Source organism: Rattus rattus, chromosome 14 (assembly GCF_011064425.1).
Source record: "Rattus rattus isolate New Zealand chromosome 14, Rrattus_CSIRO_v1, whole genome shotgun sequence".
NCBI classification, from domain to species: domain Eukaryota; kingdom Metazoa; phylum Chordata; class Mammalia; order Rodentia; family Muridae; genus Rattus; species Rattus rattus.
The window spans coordinates 79,486,317-79,511,580 of record NC_046167.1 but is presented as its reverse complement, the minus strand read 5'-3'; positions in this window follow the sequence as shown (position 1 = coordinate 79,511,580).

The following is a 25,264-nucleotide window of genomic DNA, read 5'->3' as shown; positions in this document are numbered from 1 at the left end:
TGTGTGTGTGACGACTGAGTGTGTGTGAGTATGTATGGTGTGTATGTATGTATACAAGTATGTGTGGTGTGTGTGTGACAGCGTGAGTTGTATGAGTGTATGTGATGTGTGTGTATGTGAGTATGTGAGTATGTGTGAATGTGAGGTATGTGAGTGTGGGTGGTGTGTGCTAGTATGTAAATGTGTGATGTGTTAGTGTGTGTGAGTGTGTGAGCATTTGTGGTGTGTTAGGGTGTGTGAGTATATAATATGTGTGTTTGTGAGTGTGTGAATATGTGTGAGTATGTGAATATGTGAGTGTGTGAGAGCATGTATGAGTTGTGTGAGTGTGTGTGGTGTATGTGTTAGTGTGTGTATGTGAGTGTGTGAGAGTTTGAGGAGTGTGTGTGGTGTATGTGTTAGTGTGTGTAACTGTGTGTACGTGAGTGTTGAGTGCTTGTGTATGAGTGTGAGTGTATTGTGTGAGGTGGTTACACACCTGTGCCTTGGAGCTATGGACTTTCTTTCTTAGGGGGTGAGGTTGGTCCCAATGGGCTGGTTGGTACTACCTGTTTCCCTGGCAGGTTGTCAGTGACATCACAGGCTCTGGCAGCTTGAGGAGTGCTCACCACTGCTGTACCCAAACTCATTGTGTGGTTGCCAATGCTAACTCACTTTTGAATTCCTGGTAACTTGAGAACAGAGGCTAAGTCGCTTTGCCCCTTCCTTGTTGCCTCGTTCTGAGTCTTTCCTGGTATCCAGAGCTGTGCTTGCTGACAAAAGCCTGTTGTTCTGACCCGAGCCAAGCACATCCTCAGCAGCCACTAAGCGATCTGATGACAGAATTCCTGTAAGGCTCCTTCCGCACGTGACGGTGAAGGTGATCATGCTTGTGCCTGCTCGCATACAATACAGCCGGTGAAGGGTGGGGAAGATGGGGAAGAATGTGGAACCAGGAGAGAGGAATCCCAGAAGGCTCTGGGAGAAGGACGGTCCTGCCCTTGGTGGGGGGACAATGGCACAGAGAGACTGGTGGTGGATGTGTAAGTAACGGAGGGCACCCACCAGTGCAGTGTGCGTGGTCTGAGCTCATGATGCAGGCACAGCTGGATTTGAACCCACAGCCTGCTGTAGCAATCACCTTTCAGATCTCAGTTTTCCTGTTTATAAAATGCGTGAGGTTGCTTGTATCCTAATGGTATTTGTAGGGATTAATTTTTTTTTTATTAACTTGAGTATTTCTTATTTACATTTCGAGTGTTATTCCCTTTCCCGGTTTACGGGCCAACATCCCCCTAACCCCTCCCCCTCCCCTTCTTTATGGGTGTTCCCCTCCCCATCCTCCCCCCATTGCCGCCCTCCCCCCAACAATCACGTTCACTGGGGTTCAGTCTTAGCAGGACCCAGGGCTTCCCCTTCCACTGGTGATCTTACTAGGATATTCATTGCTACCTATGAGGTCAGAGTCCAGGGTCAGTCCATGTATAGTCTTTAGGTAGTGGCTTAGTCCCTGGAAGGGATTAATTTTTAAGATTAAGAGTTCAGTGACTCGGGGTTGGGGATTTAGCTCAGTGGTAGAGCGCTTGCCTAGGGAAGTGCAAGGCCCTGGGTTCGGTCCCCAGGCCCGGAAAAAAAAGAACAAAAAAAAAAAAAAAAAAAAAAAGAGTTCAGTGACTCAGGGCTCTGGAGGAGGCTCAGTGCTTAAGGGCGCTGGCTGCTCTTCCCGAGGGTCTTGGTTCAATTCCTAGCACCCACATGGTGGCTCACCACCATCTGTAATTTCAGTTTCAGAGCATCCAAGACCCCTCTTTTGGCCTCCTTGGGCGCTGTACATGATGTACACCCAGGAGAACACCCACACACATAAAATAAAAATAGCAAACTCTTGAAAAGCATTTAACCAATTTCATGGGGTGGGGAAGGAGGAAAAAAGAAAAAAGTCAGTAACTTTCCAGGCGAAGTGACCCCCACGTGAGGTCTTCCTTGAACACAGGACAAAGGAGCACTGTGGGCAGGAGACTTCTGGGAGATATTATAAAATGATTCTCAGAAGGTGAAGTCCTTCCTTGGGAGCCTGAGAGAATACCACATTGTTCTGTCGGTGTGATGTCCCTAGCCATGGAGGACGGAGCGTGTTCGCCCCGGTGTGCACCAACGCCCATTAGTGTGACCACTGGACAAGGCACTCGTGTTTTAGCTCAGCGTTTTTTTTTTTTTTTTTTTTTTTTATTAACTTGAATATTTCTTATATACATTTGAGTGTTATTCCCTTTCCCGGTTTCGGGCAAACATCCCTTCCCTCCCCCCTTCCTTATGGGTGTTCCCCTCCCCACCCTCCCCCCATTGCCGCCCTCCCCCCGACAGTCTAGTTCACTGGGGGTTCAGTCTTAGCAGGACCCAGGGCTTCCCCTTCCACTGGTGCTCTTACTAGGATATTCATTGCTACCTATGAGGTCAGAGTCCAGGGTCAGTCCATGTATAGTCTTTAGGTAGTGGCTTAGTCCCTGGAAGCTCTGGTTGCTTGGCATTGTTGTACATATGGGGTCTCAAGCCCCTTCAAGCTCTTCCAGTTCTTTCTCTGATTCCTTCAACGGGGGTCCCGTTCTCAGTTCAGTGGTTTGCTGCTGGCATTCGCCTCTGTGTTTGCTGTATTCTGTCTGTGTCTCTCAGGAGCGATCTCCATCCGGCTCCTGTCGGTCTGCACTTCTTTGCTTCATCCATCTTGTCTAATTGGATGGCTGTATATGCATGGGCCACATGTGGGGCAGGCTCTGAATGGGTGTTCCTTCAGTCTCTGTTTTAATCTTTGCCTCTCTCTTCCCTGCCAAGGGTATTCTTGTTCCCCTTTTAAAGAAGCAGTGAAGCATTCACATTTTGATCATCCGTCTTGAGTTTCATTTGTTCTAGGCATCTAGGGTAATTCAAGCATTTGGGCTAATAGCCACTTATCAGCTCAGCGTTCTTTATCTGTAAGATGACGGGACAGCCCTGGAGCTGCTCCCAAAGGTGACATTAATACAGAACGATGTGTAAGTGGTATAAGGAAGTGAAACAGTCATTTAAAGCCCCCAGGCCAGGATTGTTACCTGAATTCTGAGACCACAGAATTCTCAGGGCCCTGGAGGGCCCTGGAGGGAAGTGGAGAAGAATGTTGGTGGTGTCTTCCAGAAACCATAGACAGTTCACCCTTCAACTTCATCCTGCTAGTCACAAGGGTTCTCTTGGTCTGAGCTGGGAGACCCCATCTGAGGGTGAGATGTCCGTGTCTACAGTCCTCTGAAGGGATTTGCTGAGTGGCTTAAGCTCTTGGTGTCTAGACTCTGGGTTAATATCATTGTCCCTTGACACACAGTATCTTTTTAGATTTATTTACTCATTTTATGTATGTGAGTACACTGTAACTGTCTTCAGACACACCAGAAGAGGGCATCAGATCTCATTACAGATGGTTGTGAGCCACCCTGTGGTTGCTGGGAATTTGAACTCGGGATCTCTGGAAGAGCAATCAGGGCTCTTAACCGTCGAGCCAACTCTCCAGCCCTGTTTCCTTCTCGATAATTGGTATTACAGGTTGACTGGAGACACCTTGGATGGGATTGCAATCTCACAGGCTAAAACCAGATGCCACTAAGGCTGCTCAAGAAATTTAGTTGTGTATCCTTTCCCTAAAATGGACTGCGGAGATCCCTAGAAAATTGCAGGTTTACAGCCGAGAAGAGATAAGGGCCCCCAGGCATTTGATCAGGTGCCGGAATTCTGGCTTCTCTGCTACACCGCACTCCCTTTCCCTCCCACACATTCAGCCTTCCCAGTCTTTCTGTTTCCCTCAGAACGATGCCAATCTTGGGGCTTCCCTATCAGCTCACCAGGGACTCGGTGGTGTTATGGATTCAGGTTAAATCTAACCTGGCAGGGGTGAAAACTGCCTGCAGCTTTGTCTGGGGGAGGGTTGAGCAGGCTGGTAGGAGATGCTCTGCAAACCACAGAACATAGATGGCTTCTAAGCGCTGTGGCAACTCGAGGGACACGGCCCAGGCTTGGGGCGTAGGTTCTCTCTAATGGGAACATGGGTTTATGACTGCAGACGAGTGGACACTCTGAAGTGTAGGGTTCTGATCCAGAGCCTTCCGATAATAATCCCGCTTCCGGATGAGGAGAGTCAGAGCATGCAGAACAGAGCATGCTCTGTAGGGGTCTGTGGGGAATGAGACACGAGGTACCTCCCAGGAATTGGGGAGGGAAGGCCCTTGACAACTCCAGCCTTGTTGGCCCCTGTACAGTTTGGAAGACAGAGTTCTTTTAGATGCATTTTAGATGTGTGCATTAGAAAGGGGGTCCTGGGATTCACAGCTTCGTGGAGCAGAAGTGCCTTTTGTATAGAGCAGAGGTCAGCAGCGGTCAGTAAATGCCTGGAACCAGGGTTGGGGTCAAGTTCAGTCTCTTTCCTGCTATGAGGTGCCCCTGCTGTGGGCTATGCAACTCAGAGGTCTGCTGAGATTTCTCCCGTGGATCAATCTCTGTTTGTCTGTCTGTCTGTCTATCTGTCTGTCTGTCATAAATCCTGACATGCAGGTATTTTTTTTTTAATTTTTGAGTCATAATTCAATTACAATGTTTCCCCCTTACCTTTCCTCCCTCCAAACTCCCCCAAACACCCCTCCCTACACTCCTTCAAAATCATGGCCTCTTCTGTTTCATCCACCGTAATTGTGTGCCTCCATGTATGTACATATACATACATACACATACATATACATGCACATATACACACATACACACATACATACACATATGTATGTACATATATATTTCTAGATATAACCTACAAAGTCCATACAATGTTACATGTGTGTGTCTTCAGGGCTGACCATTTAGCACTGAACAACCAGCCGGCCTGCTCTTCCCCAGGGAGGAGAGCCCGTCCCGCTCCCAGGGTTCCTCAGCTGCCTGCAGTCCTTTGTGTAGGATTGAGGCCTCCGGACTCCCCCTCCACATTGGCGTGTTCGTTGGAGCCCTCCTTGCTCAGCTCATGTTTGGGCAGCCATGTTGGTGAGATGTTACAGGTACAGCTTCTGGTGTCGGGGGAGACACAGCCTCACAGCAAACCCCTGGTCCTCTGGACACAGCCTCACAGCAAACCCTGATCCTCTGGACACAGCCTCACAGCAAACCCTGATCCTCTGGCTCTCACAATCTTCCCCCCTCCTCTTCTGCAGTGTTTCCCAAGCCTTGGGTGCTGGAGCGTCTTGTAGATGGATCTACTGGGACTGGGCTCCACAATTCTGCATTTTGATTGGTTGTGGCTTTCTGTCCTGGTCTGTCTGTTGCAAAGAGTTGTTTCCTTAATGAAGGGAGACAACCACACTTGTCTGTGGATACAAGAATAAATGTGTATAGATTGTTTAGAGAGTTAGTGATTGTAGATTCTCCTCCAGTAACCATGATTTTACTAGCACGGATTAGTTACTAGGTTTCCAGTACCAGGCATGCTATTCCTCTTGTTAAGTGGATCTTACGTCCAATTCGAGAACCGTTGGTGAGCACCAAGATACAACAGGATGTGTGTTCAACTGCTGCACCCCTTTAGGGCTATTGTGCCACACTAGTCATTGATGTGGCTCACGGGCAACCATGGATGAGGTTGGTTACCTCTCTCCTTTGGTACCATGAAAGCTAGTTCTCAGGGAAGGAGAATTCAGGCCAGTTCTCAACGGTCTTGTGTGTGTGTGTGTGTGTGTGTGTGTGTGTGTCCGTGTGTGTATGTGTATGGTGTATGTTTGTGTGTGTGTGTATGGTGTATATATATATAGTGTGTGTCCATGTGTGTATGGTGTCTGTGTATATAGTGTGTGTGTGTCCATGTGTGTATGTGTATGGTGTGTGTCTGTCTGTGTGTGTGTATGGTGTATGTATATAGTGTGTGTGTGTCCATGTGTGTATGTGTATGATGTGTGTGTCTGTATGTGTGTTTGTGTGTCTGTGTGTGTGTATGGTGTATGTATATAGTGTGTGTGTCCATGTGTGTATGGTGTCCGTGTATATAGTGTGTGTGTGTCCATGTGTGTATGTGTATGATGTGTGTGTCTGTATGTGTGTGTGTGTGTGTCTGTGTGTGATGTATGTATATAGTATGTGTGTGTCCATGTGTGTATGGTGTGTTATTGTGGTCATGTGAGTAGCATGTTGTACTTGTGGAGACCAGAGGACAACCTTTTCCTTGTCTTTTGCCTCGTTGGAGGAGGGGGTCTCTGTTGTTTCTGTGTGTGCCCTAGGTGAGCTTGCTGCTGGACCATCCCACCTCCTCTTCTCTTGTGCCCCAAGTGCCAGGATTACAGACTGTACTCTCAGAATGCCAAACTTTTATTTACAGGGCTGTCTCCCTGGCTCTTGAGTGAAGTTTTCTTTAACAGAGGAAGCTGGGAGCAAGGCAGGATAAGGGTTAGAAACTGGGAGGAGGGTCACGGTCCGGGGATGGGGGAGATGGAAATGGGTGAACTGGAGGTTAGTAGCCTGGAGGGGGCCTTTTAAACGCTGAGAGAGAATAAATGGGGCCATTTTCACCTGTGCCAGGGGTGGGAATTTACACAGGCCAAGGCAGGAAGCTGCTAGGATACTCTAGCACCCTTTACCTCGTAGGGTTTATCCCGTATCCTATCTAGAGTTGCTTAGGCGTGGGCTCAGCTTCCTCTAATTCTCTGGGGATGGAAAAGACAGGCTTGAGTGAGGACCGAGGAGGGCCGGGGCGTCTTCAGGTGCATTTGTGGGCTGTGCACAAAGGTTCACAGTAGCTTTTCTGGCGCTTCTGGTGGGAGCGGTGATAATCTTCTGGATGAACTGTTCTTTCTACCTGACTCTGTGGCTTAGGGGTGGGTGAAGGCGCACGCATTCCCGGATGCAGATTGCTGGGGAAAGACACTTGAGCCAGCTGTGGCAAGTTTCGACCTCGCTGCTGCATGGTCTTGCTGGTAGAAAAGTAGCCTAAGGTCAGGCAAGGTGTGGGAAGGAAATTGCTTAACTGCGGGAGCTATCGATGTGATGGGCGGAGAAGTCTCTGCTGGGAGGACGCGGCTAGTTTCTGTTTTGCAGATTGGTGGGTCTGATTCATAGTTAACACCGAGGGTTGAGCACATGGGAAGGGCTCCTGGGAAACCGGTGCATCATGGGTATTCTCTGTCCAGCCTCATCCTTTTGCTGGTGAGGAAAGGGAACCGAAACTCTGATATTTGGGTGATGCTCGAGAATGTCAAAGCTTGGAAGGTTCTGGGTGAGAGCAGAGACTCAGATTTCAGGCTCTCAGCCAGTATTTCAGAAAATGGAGAACGGAATGGCTAGCAATTCCGTTGTCCGGGGCCTCAGTTTCTGTGTCGTGTGTGTGTGTGTGTGTGTGTGTGTGTGTGTGTGTGTGTGTGTGTGAAGGGTTCATGTTAGGGATTCATCTCTCATATGCCATTCCAATATTTCCTGACCCCACATCCCTCCTGGTACACACCCTGACCCTACATCTCCCCCCACACACCCTGACCCACATCCCTCCTGGTACACACCCTGACCCTACATCTCCCCCAACACACCCTGACCTATATCCCTCCTGTTATACACCCTGACCCTACAACCTCCCCAAACAAACCCTGACCCACATCCCTCCTGGTACACACTCTGAGACCGTACACCCCCCCATACCCTGACCCTGCATTCCCCCCACACACCCTGAGCCTACATTCCCCCACACCTGACCCTATATCCCCCCCACACCCTGACCCTACATCCCCCCACACATCCTGACCCTACATCCCCCCTCCACACCCACCCTGATCTTACATCCCCCCTGGTACACACCCTGACCCTACACTCCCCCACCTGGCCCCACATCCCCCCTATACACCCTGGCCCCACACCCCTCCCACACACCCTGACTCTACATCTGCTCCCTACACACCCTGACCGCCCCCACGCCCCCCTACACCCTGGCCTTTCCGTTTTCCATATTTCTTTTTTTTTTAATTTTTATTCTTTTTTATTCTTTTTTTTTTTTTTATTATCTTGAGTATTTCTTATATACATTTCGAGTGTTATTCCCTTTCCCGGTTTCCGGGCAAACATCCCCCTAATCCCTCCCCCCCTTCCCTTCTTTATGGGTGTTCCCCTCCCCATCCTCCCCCCATTGCCGCCCTCACCCCAACAATCACGTTCACTGGGCGTTCAGTCTTAGCAGGACCAAGGGCTTCCCCTTCCACTGGTGATCTTACTAGGATATTCATTGCTACCTATGAGGTCAGAGTCCAGGGTCAGTCCATGTATAGTCTTTAGGTAGTGGCTTAGTCCCTGGAAACTCTAGTTGCTTGGCATTGTTGTTCATAAGGGGTCACGAGCCCCTTCAAGCTCTTCCAGTTCTTTCTTTGATTCCTTCAATGGGGGTCCTGTTCTCAGTTCAGTGGTTTGCTGCTGGCATTCGCCTATGTATTTGCTGTATTCTGGCTGTGTCTCTCAGGAGCGATCTACATCCCGTTCCTGTCAGCCTGCACTTCTTTGCTTCATCCATCTTATCTAGTGTGGTGGCTGTATATGTGTGGGCCACATGTGGGGCAGGCTCTGAATGGGTGTTCCTTCTGCCTCTGTTCTAAACTTTGCCTCCCTATTCCCTGCCAAGGGTATTGTCCCCCCTTTTTTTTTTTTTTTCGAGCTGGGGACCAAACCCAGGGCCTTGCGCTTGCTAGGCAAGCGCTCTACCACTGAGCTAAATCCCCAACCCCTTGTTCCCCTTTTTAAAGAAGGAGTGAAGCATTCACATTTTGATCATCCGTCTTGAGTTTCATGTGTTCTAGGCATCTAGGGTAATTCAAGCATTTGGGCTAATAGCCACTTATCAATGAGTGCATACCATGTGTGTTTTTCTGTGATTGGGTTACCTCACTCAGGATGATATTTTCCAGTTCCAACCATTTGTCTATGAATTTCATAAAGGCATTGCTTTTGATAGCTGAGTAATATTCCATTGTGTAGATGTACCACATTTTCTGTATCCATTCCTCTGTTGAAGGGCATCTGGGTTCTTTCCAGCTTCTGGCTATTATAAATAAGGCTGCTATGAACATAGTGCCGTTTTCCATATTTCTTAAACATAGTTATTTCATTGACTCCTTAAAGTCAAACACCAAAACCATCTATGTTCATGCCATTGAAAATGAAACCGTAGGAAGCTGGAGAGATAGCTCAGTGGTTAAGAGCACTGACTGCTCTTCCAGAGGTCCTGAGTTCAACTCCCAGCAACCACATGGTGGTTCATGACCATCTGTGATGAGATACAAAGCCCTCTTCTGGTGTGTCTGAAGACAGCTACAGGGTACTCATATAACTAAAGACAAAAACAAAAACAAACAAACAGAAAACCAGAAAGCATAGTTCTTTGAAGGAGCTCAACTTGGTCCATGTTTGACAAAAGGGTTAAAACCTGCAGTGTACCTGATTCGTCCTGCCTACCATTAAGGAAAAAACAGCTACTTTCTTCATGAGGCAGAAACTTAAATATTTTGTCTGATAATATTCAAGTTACGATAGGGCTAAGAGAATTGTGAAGGTGCGGGTGGCTTGCCGACATAGCCATGTAACGTGTACACTGCATACATGTGCACATGTGATCAATATGGTTCAGGCGCAATGCAGATCCCGTGTCTGTTGGCATTTACGTTGTTATGGCAGTGTAATCATTACCCACAACACACTTTGCAGTTGGGTTAAACCTAAGAGTGAGGTCTCCACAGGACCTCCTGTTAGCTCTCTTGGCTGCCATTGCAAGTTTGTGTTCATTGTGCCCATTTGACGGTTTTCTTAGGATGCAGCAGCCTGAATTTCTCACTTGGTAGGTGTCGCGAGCCGGCTATGTCAGAAACAGGCAAGCTTGCGTCTCTCCGTGATGTCAGAGTTTACGATAAATTCACAGCTCTGCTCACTCTATTGGCTGAAGTGTCCCATGCTGTCCTGGTTTCCCTTGATAGCTGCTGAGGCAAATCCGGCTTCTCTTATTCTGATCTTAATCACTCATACTAGCTCTCAGGTCACAAATTGTACAGCTCACAGTAAGTCTATCTGTCCTCTGTCTGTCAGTCAGTCTGTCTGTCTATCCATCACATCTATCTATCTATCTATCTATCTATCTATCTATCTATCTATCTATCTATCTATCTATCTATCTATCTCCATCCATCCATCCATCCATCCATCCATCCATCCATCCATCCATCCATCCATCCATCCATCTATCTATCTATCTATCTATCTATCTATCTATCTATCTATCCATCCATCCACCTACCCAATTACAGAGTGGCCACAAAGAGTCAGAGGACACACCGGAGCTCAAGGAGTCCTGAAGAGGACAAGTGGAGGTGACCAGAAGATGCTCAGGATGCAGAGGGAGGCTGCAGGAATTAGAGGTTCTGCCTTCCAGGTTAGACTTCAGGGTCAGAGCTGAACTTAGGAGGTGCGGTACAGGACCACTGTAGATGCCGTACAGACAAAAGGCAGGATAGGGTACAGGTGGATGGCTACATGGACGGTGGGGCCAGATGATGGATGGAATGTAGGTAGGTCACACCACCAGTGAGGGTGAGGACTGGGCAGACCTGCGGTCCCCGGGGTAGGTGGGAGTTCTGTGCCTGTGATGCACACAGCACAGAGTCAGACGACAGGCCATCGAAGACTGTCCCTATCACAGGTTAGGTCCCCCTCTTGACAGGTCTGGGTGTGGGCACTACACTCATTGCTGTCTGGTTGTTTTGTGAGTTCTTGGGCCTGGATTTCTTTATATATGTTTTATAGACCCATGCACTCATATGTTCCCACTTTGCTGCTCTGTAAATTTATAAGGAGGCTCCTTTTTTTAACTTCTAAGAACGAGTTACTTATCCGTCAGGGCTTGTGTGCGTTGCCCACAGAGGTGTTGCTTATGCGAACAGCAAGGGTCAGGGCCATCCTGCTTCTGGGTTTGCACTCAAGATGGAATTAATAGCATGTGTAAAGTGAGGTCTCACAGCAAGGCATAGAGACGTCTCTATGGTAGGGACATCCATGTCTTTTGAACAGTCGAAACCACTTCAGTGATGTCTCTCACCCCAGGGCTTTTTAAACCAGAGGACCTTGCTGGTGTTCAGAACTCAGCCTCAGACCTTGGCTGTGGCTGAATGGGGGTTGTGGTGAGTCCTGAGGTGACACAGACTCTGAGCACTTGGGAGCAGAGCCCTTTAAGACTAGGAACAGGAAGGCATGCTGGGGAGAGCACAGGCATGGGGCTAAAGAGCTGGTGCAGGCCCTGAGTTAAGCATCCGCAGCAGGTACAGCGGCCACCTGGGAACAAAGTGTTCTTTACCTTGTGGATCTCTCTCTTTCTCCCCTACTCCCTCCTCTTCTCCCTCCCTTCCCCCTCCCTTCTCTCCTCCCTCTCTCCTATCCCTTTCACCTCTGTTTTCTATGTGCATACGAAGGTGCATATGGTGTGTACTTGTGTGTGGAGGATAACCTTCGGTCTCATTCCCCAAGGAGCCATCCGCCATTGAGTCTCTCACTGTCCAGGTTGAGCCTCTCATATGCCAGGATGGCTGGCTATTGAGCCCCAGGGAGCTTCCTGTCTCTCCCTCCCCAGTGTTGGGATCCACACTACCATACCTCACTTTGCAGAACAAAACAAAACAACACAACACAAAACAAAAAACAAAACACAAGGGTTTAGGAATGGAATGAGCTATTAATGTTTGCAAGTCAAGCACTTAACTAATTGAGATATTCCCCCAGGCCCTGGGAATATGTCTACTAATATAGATAACATGCTTTTGGGAAAAAGAAGGGAAGGGCTTTGTTATCCCAACCAATCTTTCAAATTCTATCTGTTCCGGGAGGAGGCAGGTGCTTCGGGAACAGAAGCCCAGCCTGTGATGACTCGAAAAGACCACTTGGTGGCAGTGTTTCACTTTGCTTGATGCACGGTCCCGGCCCAACCATAACGAAACTCCTGGGAATTTTTTTTTTTTTTTTTTTTTTGACCATCCCTCAAGTTTCAATTTATGGATATTAGGCGAAGATGCAAAATAAGACCCTGAGTGGAAAATAATGGCTGTAACAGATACCTTCTGGTTCCTCCTTGTCTTCTTCCCTTGTTGTAGTCAAGAGTCGGAGGGAGAAGCTGAACCCAGGAAAGGCGTGAGGCCCCAGAGTCCAAGCAAGCAACTTGGGCAGTTGGGGGGTTGATCATAGCCATCTGAGTAAAGCACGGGTCTGTTGCAGGTAGGTCTTCAAGGACAGTTATGAATACAGTCACAAATGGTAAGCCTACTTAAAATGTTAATGAGGTCTCATTCATCCATTCATCCATTGCGTGGTTCTCAGGTGTGAATTTGTCAATGACAAGGGTATGTGGTTATCTTGTCTCAGAGACAAGACCTGCCACCTAGGCAGGAGTGGTGGTGCACACCTTTAATTCCAACACTCTGGAGGCAGAGGCAGGAGGAACTCTGTGAATTCCAGACCAGCCAGAGATACACAGTGAGAAGAACATGTTTCAGAAGGAGACGAAAGTGTGTGCAGTCATCTTTAGGTGATGCGTATCTGTATATATAAAATTTAAATGAATTTTGTGGGCCCTCGAGCCCCATTCCCAAGACACTCATATGGATATGCAAACATTCTAAACTCAGAAAGAAAGGGGAAAAGCCTGAATTTAAAGCACTCTGGTCCCAAGCATTTCTGATAAAGGTTACGCCACCCTTTCGGAGCCTGGAGATCTCTAAGCTCGTGTCTCCCCAGTCCTGGGCAGGGTAAGGATGGTGTGTGTGTGGTTTCCTTAGACTCTACTGTGGTACCCAGCAGACTGGAGACTGGGAACAGAGGCTTGTCACCTTTCAATTATGGCCCGTGCTCACATTCCTCCGGGCTTGCCTCAAAGATGTCTTTTTATGTTTTGTTCTACGTCTAGACTTTGATGTCATTTCCTGCTTTCTCCCAATGCGTGCAGCTGCAGAAGTGTCCTGGTGGGTTTGGGCATTTAAACGTCTGGAGACAGGTTGGTTTCTCTTCCTCCTTCTTAAAAAAAAAAAAAAAAAAAAAAAGCACAAAACAAATACCAAGCCTTTGAAGCAGAAGAATAGAAACCCTTACAGATCTTTAGCTGGAGGGCCCTGAAGGATACTTAGTTACGGTTTCCAGTAACAGACAAGACAATGGTGGTTAAAAATACCGTTTCCTCAGACCCTGCTGTGGTCCCCTAGGGAGGCGGCAGATTGAGACTAGATGCTCATTAGCTCTCTGGGGTCAGGGGGCTTAGTCCAGGGTCCTCCAGCGATGAAAAGCAGGAAGGAGCTTGTGTGGACCCAGTTACCCCATTCCACTGACTGTCTCTGCAGCCCCCTTCCCTTTCTGTCCATGCTGTGGGCTGCTCACGGATGCTCCAGCAGATGGGGCATATTTGTGAACAGCCCCATTTTCTTCTTAATGGGCTCATGCCAGCTCTACTCGCTGACACGGCACACAATTTAAGAGAGCATTAGAAACGGTGTTATTGGACTGGCAAGATTGCTACCAGGCGGGATGACCTGGATTGTATCACTGAGACTCACTCACATGACAGAATAAAAAGCACTGACCCTGAAGGTTGTCCTCGGACCTCCACACATATGCCACGTCATCCACACATGCGCTCACACGCATGTGTATGTGTGCACATACACACTCAGAACAAACAAAGGTAAAGGCGAACACATTCCCTATTTTTAGAAAGTATTAGGGGTTGGGATTTAGCTCAGTGGTAGAGCGCTTGCCTAGCAAGTGCAAGGCCCTGGGTTGGTCCCCAGCTCCTAAAAAAAAAAAAAAAAAAAAAAAAAAAAAAAAAAAAAAAAAAAAAAAAAGTATTTATTTTCATTTTAAGTTGTGTGAATGTTTTACCTGCTTCTATCTGTAGCTCATGCATGCAGTATCCGTGGCTGCCAGAAGAGGGCGTCAGATATAACCCTGAAGTTGCAGAAGGACGCGGGCTGTAGGGTGGGTGCTGGGAAAGGTTCACAAACACGAAGCCCATCATTTGGGTGACGTCTAGATTGAAGGTCAGGTCGGAACAAGCCAATCAGCAGCAGCGTGCAGTAGGCTCCTTCTAGAATGAAGTTCAAAGGTGCTTTCCATTAGAAAGTGCAGAGCCAGGCTGGAGAGGTGCCTCAGCGGTTAAGAGCACTGACTGCTTTTCCAAAGGTCCTCGGTTCAATTCCCAGCAACCACATGGTGGCTCACAACCATCTGTAATGGGATCTGATGCCCTCTTCTGGTGTGTCTGAAGACAGCCACAGTGTGCTCATATAAATAAAATAAAATAAATCTTAAAAAATAAATAGATTTGTTAAAAAAAGATGTCTTAAAAAAAAGTGCAGTGTCCCTACGGCTGCACATTCTTCAGCTATAATTTCTGAAACTGCTGATGATTCTGGGGGTTTTCGTTGAAATGTGGTTATAGGGTGTATGACTGTATATTGGGGTACAGCGGTGTGACACATTTATGTGCATTTTCTGCCTTCCTCAATTCACTTAAATGGTATGTGCTAGGTGTCGTTGTTGATGCTGGCTCCGAGCTAGTGGAGAAACGAGTGGTCTGTCCTTCACAGCTTAGGTTTTAGTGGACTTCATGCTGGCTAAGAAGCCAAGCCCCCTTTCCCGGAGGACCTGGTCCTAACTAAGTCCATCTCACGTTATCGACTGGTTGCCTGTGCGCGGAGACCGACTGCTGGCCTTCACGTGTGTAATGTGTCTGCACTGACCCGGAGCACGGGCGTCCTCCCAGGAGGCTAGCAGACAGCCTTTAGGGTCATTTTAGGGTCGGTCCTTTCTTTAAAGTTCTGTGACCTTTTTGAAACATTTTAAACATAAAGGAGAGTTTTAAAAACTTAGCATTCCACATGCCTCCTCTCTCCAGTTTAGTATTCTCTTCGGAATTATTCCGAGCTTTCATTTTTAGTGAGAGAGGGGGAAAAAAAAAATTAAATGTTGTTGGCAGCGCCGCAGTTGCCGGTGGCCACTGGAGGGCGCAGCTGAACACAGATCTTTCTCCATTCCCTTAACCGACCGTGATCTCAGCCCAGGCCACAGGCTACTCTACCCACACCACAGGGGCCGACAAAGGAAGGCATTTCTTTCCTTCCGCCTCACCCGGCACAGGGAGGTCCTGGGTGGGTTCTCTGGAGTAGTTCTCACATGTTCTTCTTCAGGCTGGCCCAACAGGAATGGCTTCCCCATTGAAGCCTTATTCTTGAGGCCTGTGATTTGGGGGATTAATCTCCCTCTCCTCCTCCCCTCCCCTCCCCTCCCCTCCCCCCCCTCCTCCCCCCATCCTCCCCCCCCTCCTCCCCCTCCTCCTCCTCCTCTCTCTCTCTCTCTCTCTCTCTCTCTCTCTCTCGATGGGGATAATTTTTGTCACGTTGGTTCTCTTTACCTTTGACTCATGTCTATGGGCTTATGTAGCAAGCATTTTTTACCCAAGGAACCATCTTGGTGGCCCGCGCCCCTCTTCTTGAGGTATTGTGACCATTCTTCCTGGTGGATTCTTTTTTGTTCTAAAGTGAAAGTTTGATTGCTTCCGAAGGAAGGGACAGGCACACGTTCCTGTGTGGAGTTATCCACCACCATCCGGTCCTGTCTGTGTAGAGTGGACATGAGTAGCAGCAGGAAGGTAGAGACGGTGTGGTGAGGAAGACGGCGAAACCTTAATGTATGCGTTGCCATTTCTCAGAGGACTTACGTGCATCAATGTCAGTGGGCTGTGGGGAGATCTCTGCACCGCTCCAAACATATATATCATCTCATCTAGTGTCCTGAGCAGTTTTGCAGGACAGCGGTATTGTGACTACTTCACAGACAAGAGGGGCCTCAAAATGACCAGTCCTCACTGTACATAGCTCAGAAACTGGGTCAGTTGGGTTACGAGACCTTGCTTGCCCCGCCACGCACAGCCATCCACCATCCTCCAGGCTCAGACCTGTCTTATCCTGGGCTTCGCCCGACATCGTGCAGCCCTCGGAGTGCACTGTGGAGAGATTGCAGGAGGGGGTCAATGAGATTTTTATGAACTGAGAGCTTCAAAAATAACTTGCCCTTCCCAAGGAACTGCTGATTTGATTCTTGAAGTAGTCCATCCCGTTAATCCAATTAGCTAATGGGAGTAGAAGCTTCACAATACACTCTCGCTGGAAGGGGCATCAACTGTCGTGTGCTTGGCTTGTTTATCAAAGGGAGGTACGGGGAGCTTGTGGGAGGCTGGACAGTGGTATAGCATTGCGTCCTGGGACCAGGGCTTACTTCAGAATGCTTGTTGGTGATATCTGCTTAGAGCTGTGAGTTATTTCTACAGCCATGAAGGTGGCCGGCATATTAAAACACATAGGCCTCTCATTTCTGGCCAAGACAGGGTAGCAAGTTAAACTTTCTGTCACTAGCAGCTAGAAGTACGGGAAAAAGGTTTGGCAACTCTTCCTAGGGTTTTCACAATAGATGTTACTGCTTGTGGTTCTTGAGGGAGGGAAGAGCACAGGGAAACACTCGTTTATACTGCTAACTCTTTGGCTCTGCAGAGTGATCCCAGTGGGGAAGAGGGGCTTCAGCAGAGTGCTCTGAGGAGAGGTCTTGCTGGTAGGGAAAAGGGAGACAGAAGAGAAGTCGAGGGTACTAAAGCTGTGTGTGGGTTTGGTACCCAGGGAGAGGCACTCAAGGAGACAGCAATCTAGGGATTTCCTTCAGGCCCTGGACATATCTTTAGTGGCATATCTACTGACAAAGGCCTAAGAGACCAGACAGGACAGTATCTATGGAAGAAGGGAACAGGGGTTTTTGACCCTGCAGCCGAGATGTCAGAGTTCTGATCCTGCCTAAGTGAAAGCTTTAAAATGACCCGCTGTCGAGAGAATCTCTTGTGTATTGTGTGGACGCATCACCTGTCAATAAAAAGCTGATGACCTATTAGCTCAGGCAGGAAATCAGAGGTGGGAGTTCTGGGTGGGGGAGAGGAGAACTCTGGGATAGAGTCAGGCACGGGAGGAGATTTCACCCGGAACTCCGAGGAGACAGATACATGAAACTGAGAAGAGGTAGCCAGCCACGTGGTCCTCGTAGAATAGACTGAAGGAGTTAACTAAGTTACGAGCGAGCCGGAGAACAAGACCTAGCTCATAGCCTAGGCATCTATTCAGAGATAAGGAGTCTCAGAGTTGATATTTCGGGAACTAGGGCATGGGTGGAAAAGCCTTCAGATACAACCCATCCTGAGAAGGACCTGGAGTGAGGGAGGGAGCCATGAGGATTAAGGCAAAGACATTGTAGCTCCCCACCTTAGATGGTGGGGGCCACGTTCCCTGGCTCAACTGCTAAGCCGCAGAAAATGCCACCCTGTGCACTTTCTCCCCAAAGCGCCTGTTACAATATTGTCACACTCGGTCAGGTTCCATGGGTCAAGTTCCAGCTTCCAGCCTGTGGGTTTTGAGGGCTTCACATATTTATGGCGTGACCAGGTGTAATAAAAAAAGAGCTGTAGTTATATGAAGAGTGAGGTTAGACCAGTCGGCTTTCTTCATAACTCGAGATGCCCGAGGCTCTTCCCATCGGTGCCTTTTGCCGTGGGGTACTTCAGCTTGTCTTTGCTGACTAACGGAACGTGGTAGTTTTGGGCCTCACCAACAGGTTTGAGTTTCTGATCTGGAATCACGAGTTGGCTGTTTCTGATTTGTTCTTAGTGTCCTGGTTCTTCTTCTTCTGCTAGTAACAGTGTGGATCCGTGGGAGACAGACTTCCTTACCTGACTCAGTGTGGTGTAGAGTAATTGAGGGGATGCTGTTCGGAAACATATCCAAGGGTCCTCTCTCCCTTCCTCTCCTCCATTGTTTTCCTTTTCTCAAAAGAGATTTTGTGGGGTTTGGATAGGTGTTGGGGAACAGCCAGAGTGTATTGCATGCACCGGGTGAATTTCTAGATTTCACTGAACATCCGGACGGACAGCTGAAGAAGGCAGAAGAACCCTATCTTTAGAGTAAAACTTGAAAACCTCTGGAGAAATATCTTTCAGCTCATTTGATTCATGGTATGAATTCGAAGCCATTTTCTCACACAACCTTGATTTGTATTCACAGTTACCTTCATGCTCACCTTCTCCTCACTTATGGCTTGACTGAGAAGCCCCTCTCCAAAGTTCAGTGTTAGGTCCTCCGCTGGGGGATCCAGTCACTGAGGGATGGTTGTGTCCCGAGGTCTCTGACTCGATTCATGAACTTCTCTCTTGCAGTCACAGTAAACACTTCCTCCTTTAAGATGGTTTCTTGGCTACAGGGGTAGAACAATCAATGAACACGCATGTGTTAAAGTTTATTCTTAAATTTGCTGATTGTGCAAGAAACCTGCGAGGTTTCAATACAGCAGCCTTAACTGGGGCTCTGTGGAGGCCCCTTAGAGAAAACTATTTCTCTGGCCAAGGCGGGGACTTAGCACCTTGAGCTACTCTAATTGGGTGGGTCGATCTTCTAGCCAAGGGTGCGACCCTCGGGTGGGAGGATTCATGTTAAGCCTTGCTAGAGAGATGGGAGGAGCCATTACCCTTTAACTGTGACAACATAGTCTCCTTCCCTGCACCTCCGTCTCTGTGCAGTGGGTGACAGAGCTGCGGCCATGCAGACTCCTGCACACCGGCATGTTTCTGTCTTACTCTGAAAGGATAACCTCACCCTGTTTTTCTCTTATCTAAGCATGGTTTCTCTACAACATGGGCTCCACCCTTTCTCTCTCCCTGCCCGCTTGCACCACGTGTCCCACCTCCATGCTTAACCCAAATGACACGGCTTTCTCTCTTCCTCTGCCCTGTCTTGTTCTCCAGGTAGCTGCTGGGGTTAGAGTATGGGGTCTGCTTTGGAGTTTTTCTTTTAAACTCTAATTGTCATTGAGCTCCCTTTCGAGTCTTTCCCTAAATTCTTTTATTAATGAGACTAAGACCCTCAAGGGGGAGGGGTCCTGATGTCCCTCACGACAGTACGAAGAGACACTGTAGGCCTCTGGCTTGTGATATAGTTAGAACGCTGGTGAGCATTTCTATAAAAGCAGACCCTCATTATAGATTTTTTTTCCCCCATTCGCTCAAAAGTGAAATCGCTTTTTAGTCAGAAAGGAAGCAGAAGGTTTCTGTTAGAAATCTTTTTATTGTGATTACTATTGGATTTGGGTAGATCTGCTGTTCTTGAAGTAAGTAAATTTATTCAACGAGGGAATAAAATCAAGATTATTAATTATTTTAAGGCAGAAAACATCTTGAATCTGAAAAGTTCTTAATTCATGCATCTTAATCATCCTCCTGTTTGAAATGGCAAATGGTGGATGTCCCTGTGGCTCTTGCTCCTGTGCTCTTGGAACGCTATGTAATTAGTTAAAAATTCATTTATGTTGAGTGGGGCGCAACGCGGAACAGGGCAGGGGTGGGCGTTCATCTCACGCTGGGATAGCCTTGGCCGCTGACGCTGTCAGGGATAGCCTTGGTGGCTGACACTGTCAGGGAGATTTTCTTGGTGTAAAACCTGAGGCCCTGAGCCTAAGAGCAGAGGCTCAAAAGCAGGAGTCACACTTGGTGCCCAATCTCATCCTCAGCTTGACAAAATCTCCCTCAGGCCGATCAGAAAAGATTTCCAGACTCACTGTCCTTCGCATGGCGGAGACGGCAAGATTTAGTGATTCAAAGCTTTCCCAGAAGGCCTTTACCTGCGTCCAGAGAAGTTAACGTGCAAAGGGGAGGAGACTGTGGAGACAGGAGCATGCCCTAACTGCTCTTTCTCCTCATCCGTGACCCATTTCTGCCTGAGGTTCAGTATATAAGTGTTTTGCTTTCTTTTAATGAGTTGTATGAATACCTTCTAAAGGTTCCCATGTTACCAGACGCTAGCTTGCTAAGTGGAAATATTTGGCCAAAACTTCCTGCACACCTAGCTCCCTTACAAGCTCCTGACTGTTGGTATTCTAAGCTCCGCCCCCACAGCTACCTGGCAATAGCCAGGTATGCTCCGCCCCACAGTTGCCTAGCAACAGCCAGCTGTGCCTGACTATATAAGGGGCTGCTTGTCCCCTCCTCTCTCTCTTGCACCCCTTTCCTATCCCTTCTCTCCCCATCCCCCTCTCCCCCCATTCCTCCACGTGCTGTGGTCGGCCTCCTTTGTTCCTCTCCTCTTCTACTCTTCTTCTCTCATTAAACCTCTCCGCGTGGAGCCATGTTGGCTTGGTGTATTCTGTCTGGGTACGGCCGCGATTTAAACCCTAAGACTGAGAGACTAGACTTTGACCGCTAGGAGCTCCCTTTATTTTGAGTCTCCACAGAGGCAGCCATTGTTCTGGAAGAAGATGAAGTTCTGGGTAAGCCTGAAAGTCACGGCCTTTCCCCCCCAAACTAACGAGGGCATTGAAATACAGGTGTGGTGGTGGCGGTGGTGATCTCTCTAAAATTCAGAGCTGGATCGACTGCCTTATTAAAAATTACAGTAATTACTAGAAACGTTAGGAAACTCTGACAACACTTGGACTCTCACCTCTGCCTTCAGGGCCCAGTAAACTTTTGTTCTGAATGTAGAGACAGCGGATGTTTTTGCTTCTTCAGACTGTTGCCATAACGACCTAGATCCCACGCCGAGAGAATGGACAAGGTTTCTGTCGGACAGAGGGGACATTTCATTTTGTTAGTTCTTCTAATTTTTGAGACTATAATTAAGCCATTTTCTCCCTTCCCTTTTCTCCTCCAAGTCCTTCCTCCACCCCTTATTGCTCTCTTTTAAAACACACACACACACACACACACACACACACACACACACACACTCTTAAATATAGCATGTTTAGTCTGAGCAATGTTACTTATGTGTACATTTTCCGTGCTGACCATGTGACCCTGGATGCCCAGTGGGTGAGCTCTTCCCAGGGTAAGACAATTTCTCCTGCTCTCAGCATTCCTTAGTTTCCCATAGTTCTTTGTAGGACTGGAGTGATCTGTCCAGTTTGGCATGGTCAATAGAGTCGCCCTTGTCCAGATCACGTTTGGACAGTCATGTTGGTGAGATTTTATGGGCGTGGCTTCTGACATCCCTACGAGAGCCAACCCCAGCACACTCTGCGTTCCTCTGGCTCTTATAGTCTTCCCAGCCCTTCTTCCCGAAGGCTCCCTGAGCCGTAGGTGCCGGAGGCAGCTTGTAGATGCACCTCTTGGGAGTGGAGTCCACATCCGCGCACTTTGCGGGCCTGTGGTTTTCTGTAGTGGCCCCCAGGAGTCCTTTAATGTGTAAGGAGGGGGCATCTGCGCCTCCCTTCAGCCACCACAGACACCAAGCTGTCATCTCTCCTTTCATGTGCAAAATATATGGGCAAGCTATCGGGAGTCCAGGCTTGAGGGGGACCCGCAGAGGAAAAGGCACCTTCCACCTGTCCAAGACATGGACCTAAAGACAAAGACTCTGCCAGCCCAGGCCGTGGCTGTGGGCCGTCTAGACCTCCTACTCACTGTCCCCCCAAACTTGGGAGGACAAACTTGGGAAATAAGGCATCTTTTTGAGATGGACATCTTTTTGTGTCCCCCCCCCCCCACTCAGACATGAATAAACCTTTGTCTCTTTTACCATCGCTTCCTGGCTTGCGGGGAAGGAGGTCAGAAAGATCTCAGGTTCCCCAAAGCAAATGCTACAGTTAGAGCAGGATTAGGTACCTGAGCGGTTATTAGCAGATTGTAAAAACAAACAAACAAACAAACAAACAAACAAAAAACCAAAAAACCTGGAACTGCAGGACCCGAATAATGGTGTGAGGGATAACCCCAGTCAGAACTCTGGAGAGATGAATGAGACAAGCCATTCAGAACGTCTTGGAAGGCCATAAACAGTTAATTATCTAAATCTTAAAAGATTATTACCTTACAGAGGATGCTTTCTGATAACGAGCAAGCAGAAGCCATTGCCGTCCCCGATTTATTTATGTGTATGAATACACTGTGGCTGTCTTCAGACACACCAGCAGAGGTGGGGGCAGTTGTCAGTTCCCATTATAGATGGTTGTGAGCCACCATGTGGTTGCTGGGATTTGAACTCAGGGCCTCTGGAAAAGCAGTCAGTACTCTAACCACTGAGCCATCTCTCCAGCCCCTCTGAATTCTTTTGATGGTGGTTACAAGAGAAGAACCAGGGAGAAGGAAGGACACAGGGAGAAAGCCACCTAGGGTCCCTACAGGCTTTGATGTGGGGACACCCTGCAGAGGGTGTCTCTGTAAAAACCAGAGTCTGCTGTTAGCAAAAGAGATGCGGGTCGATGGGGTGGGGTACTGTGGCTGCTGAGAGAAACTGTGACAATGTGAAAAAACCGGACACAGGCAGAATGTAAATATATGTGTTCTAATAAAACTTTATTTAGGGCTAGATTTGACCTGCAGGTTACAGCTTACCAACTTCTGAACTCACCCTCATTAGGTTAAATGCACGCCATCTCTAAATATTTAAAATTTACTCTCCTCATATCTTTGTTGATGGAGGAGAGAAAGGGGGAAATAATTTTCTGTGAGTGAAGGCATTTCAATTAATTAATTAGTTTACTGTTGCAGCCGTGGTCTGTGCTCTACCACGGACCTACCCCACGCACAGAAAGCTTTCCTAAAACTGAACGCTGTATTTAGACATATTTTAAACTCAGCTTTCCTTAAGTTTAGCGGGAGAGAGTGAGCAGAAACGAGACTGCCGTATCTGCGGAGGTTCACACTGTATCTCTTCACCACTCGGGGTGTTGCTCCTAAAATATTTCTTGGGAGCGAAGGCAAAGAACGGTGATGGAAAGGCTGGAATATCTTTTGCTTTTCAAATTCTAGCTTTCAATTTGGGATGGGGGCAGTGGGTTGCCAAAAGTAAAAATACGCGTCCGCGTATTTTCTAGGGCCTCTGAATACGCGTTGCTGGTTAATTGTCTTTAAATATCCTATTGTCACAGCAAGAAAAGCACGGTAAGGAAGTACGTCTGCAGATACGATGGAGGCTGTGAGGTCACTGCGTCGGCGTGAGGTCACTGTGTGGGCGTGAGGTCACAGTGTGGGTGGTTGGTCAGGAGAGGTAACCGCTGATGCTGCCACAGTTTCCTGCTCCTCTCCCTGATTGGTTCAGCCCACTTTTAGGGTGGGTCTTCCGTCCCCATTGAAACCTGTCTGGAAATGTGCTCATAGACACGTCCAGAAATGTGTCTCCTCGGTGATCTAAAAGTCCATCCAACCCCACCCCTTGGCACCCAGCACATCATTGTTTTTGTCATTTTTTGTTTGTTTTTTAAAGACAGAATCTCACTGCGTACAATGGGCTAGCCAGGTACTTACTACACAGCTCAGGCTGGCTTCAAACATGGAGGTCCTCCTGTCTCAGCCTTGCGAGTCTTGGGATTTACATGTTCGAGCCATGGTGCTGGCTAAACTCACACGTGTGTGTGTGTGTGTGTGTGTGTGTGTGTGTGTGTGTGTGTGTGTGTGTGTGTGCGTGTGCGCACCTGAGTGTATATATCTGTGCACTACATGGGTGCAGGTGCCCACTAAGGTCAGAGGAGGACATTGGGTCCTCCGGAACAGGAGCGACAGACAGGAGGTTGTGAGCTCTCTGATGTGGTGGTAGGAACTGAACTGTGTTTCCTGCATGGGCAGCAACAAGTGCTCATTCGTCTCTACAGCCCTATAGACACATCGCATTTAAACCATCACATCCCACCCCGGCTCATGGAAAATGATAATGCAAAATGCATTCAGTTTAATTTCAAACGCTCTCATCTCCTAACGGTCCCAACACTGTTCTGATGTCCAAATTCCGTCCCGTCCCCCCAATCAGGATTCAAGATCATCTGCTAATTGTGAGCCATTACAAATGAAAAGTTATACACTTCCAACGTACAATGACACCAAATAAAACATTCCATTTAAAACACGGAGGAGTGGAGACATAGTGAGGAAGGACTAGACAAAAAGACTAAAGCGGAAGTGGCAAACATCGAATGCTAGGACTTCAAGTCAGGTGTCTGGGCTTCGCGTGCACCCTAACAATGATGGAAACATTCTGGGACCTCTCTGGCCCACAGCTCCAAACCATCCTTGCAGACCAGCTCCAAACGCCTGTGAAAAACATCGTCAGATTTAACACAGCGCCCCACTCCTTTAAAGTAGCGTTCTCTATTGGTTAGTTTCTTTTTTCTGTGATAATATACCACGGAACACACTGAAGGAAGGCTTTATGTCCGCTGGTGGTTTCAGGGAATCCAGTTTGTTATTGCAGAGACGGGTCGAAATGGTGAGGAGTCTAAGGCGAGCTGCCGTGTTGTGTCAGTGTACAGGAAGCAGAGAGAAGAATATTCACACCCACCAGGCTGTCTCTTCAGTCTCAGCACCCAGCCTGTTCATTTAATCTCTCCAGAAATGTCCAAACAGAAACACGCACCCAGAGGCGTGTTCCCAGGTGATTCTAAAGTCCAGTCAGGTGACCAAGAGTATTAGCCATTGCAGAAGATTAAGTTATACCTATAATTCTTTTATTATGTATTCTTAGTCAATATGTGTGTGTGTATGTGTGTGTGTATGTGTGTGTGTATGTATGTGTATATGTGTATGTATATGTGTGTATGTGTCTGTTTGTGTATGTGTGTGTATGTGTATGTGTGTGTGTGTGTGTTTGTTTGCACAAATCAATAGAGAAAACACTGTTTCATTGACTAGCAACTTCTTTTTTAGTTGAATGTTGGAGATCAAACTATGCTTTGAGCATCCAAGCAAGTGGTGGACCACCAAGCCACAGACAGTTTTACACAGGGGTATTTTCTTCTCCATCTGGTCTGTCTCTTAGCTCCATTCAGGATAAGCACAGCTTGCCTCACCATAGACCTCTCTGTCAAGTGCTTTTTTGAAACTTTACTTTCCTATTGACTTTCTTCTTTCCTAATTTCTTTTGAGGGTTTTCCAAACAGGGCTTCTTTGAGTATCTCTGGCTATTCCGGAACTTGATCTGTAGATCAGGATGGCCTTGAACTCACAGAGAGCCACCTGCCCCTGCCTCCAGAGTGCTGGGATTAAAGGTGTGTGCCACCACCACAAACTGGCTTTTTGATGACCTTTCTACTGACTTCAATTTGTGGCTAAGAATCCCTCTGTGAAGTGGTTATGGATATGTGAGGATTTCAAGAGGGAGGGATAGGTTTGAGCAAACCACAGGGTGTACTTGTCAAAATTCTCAGACACATAAAAATAAACCCAAAC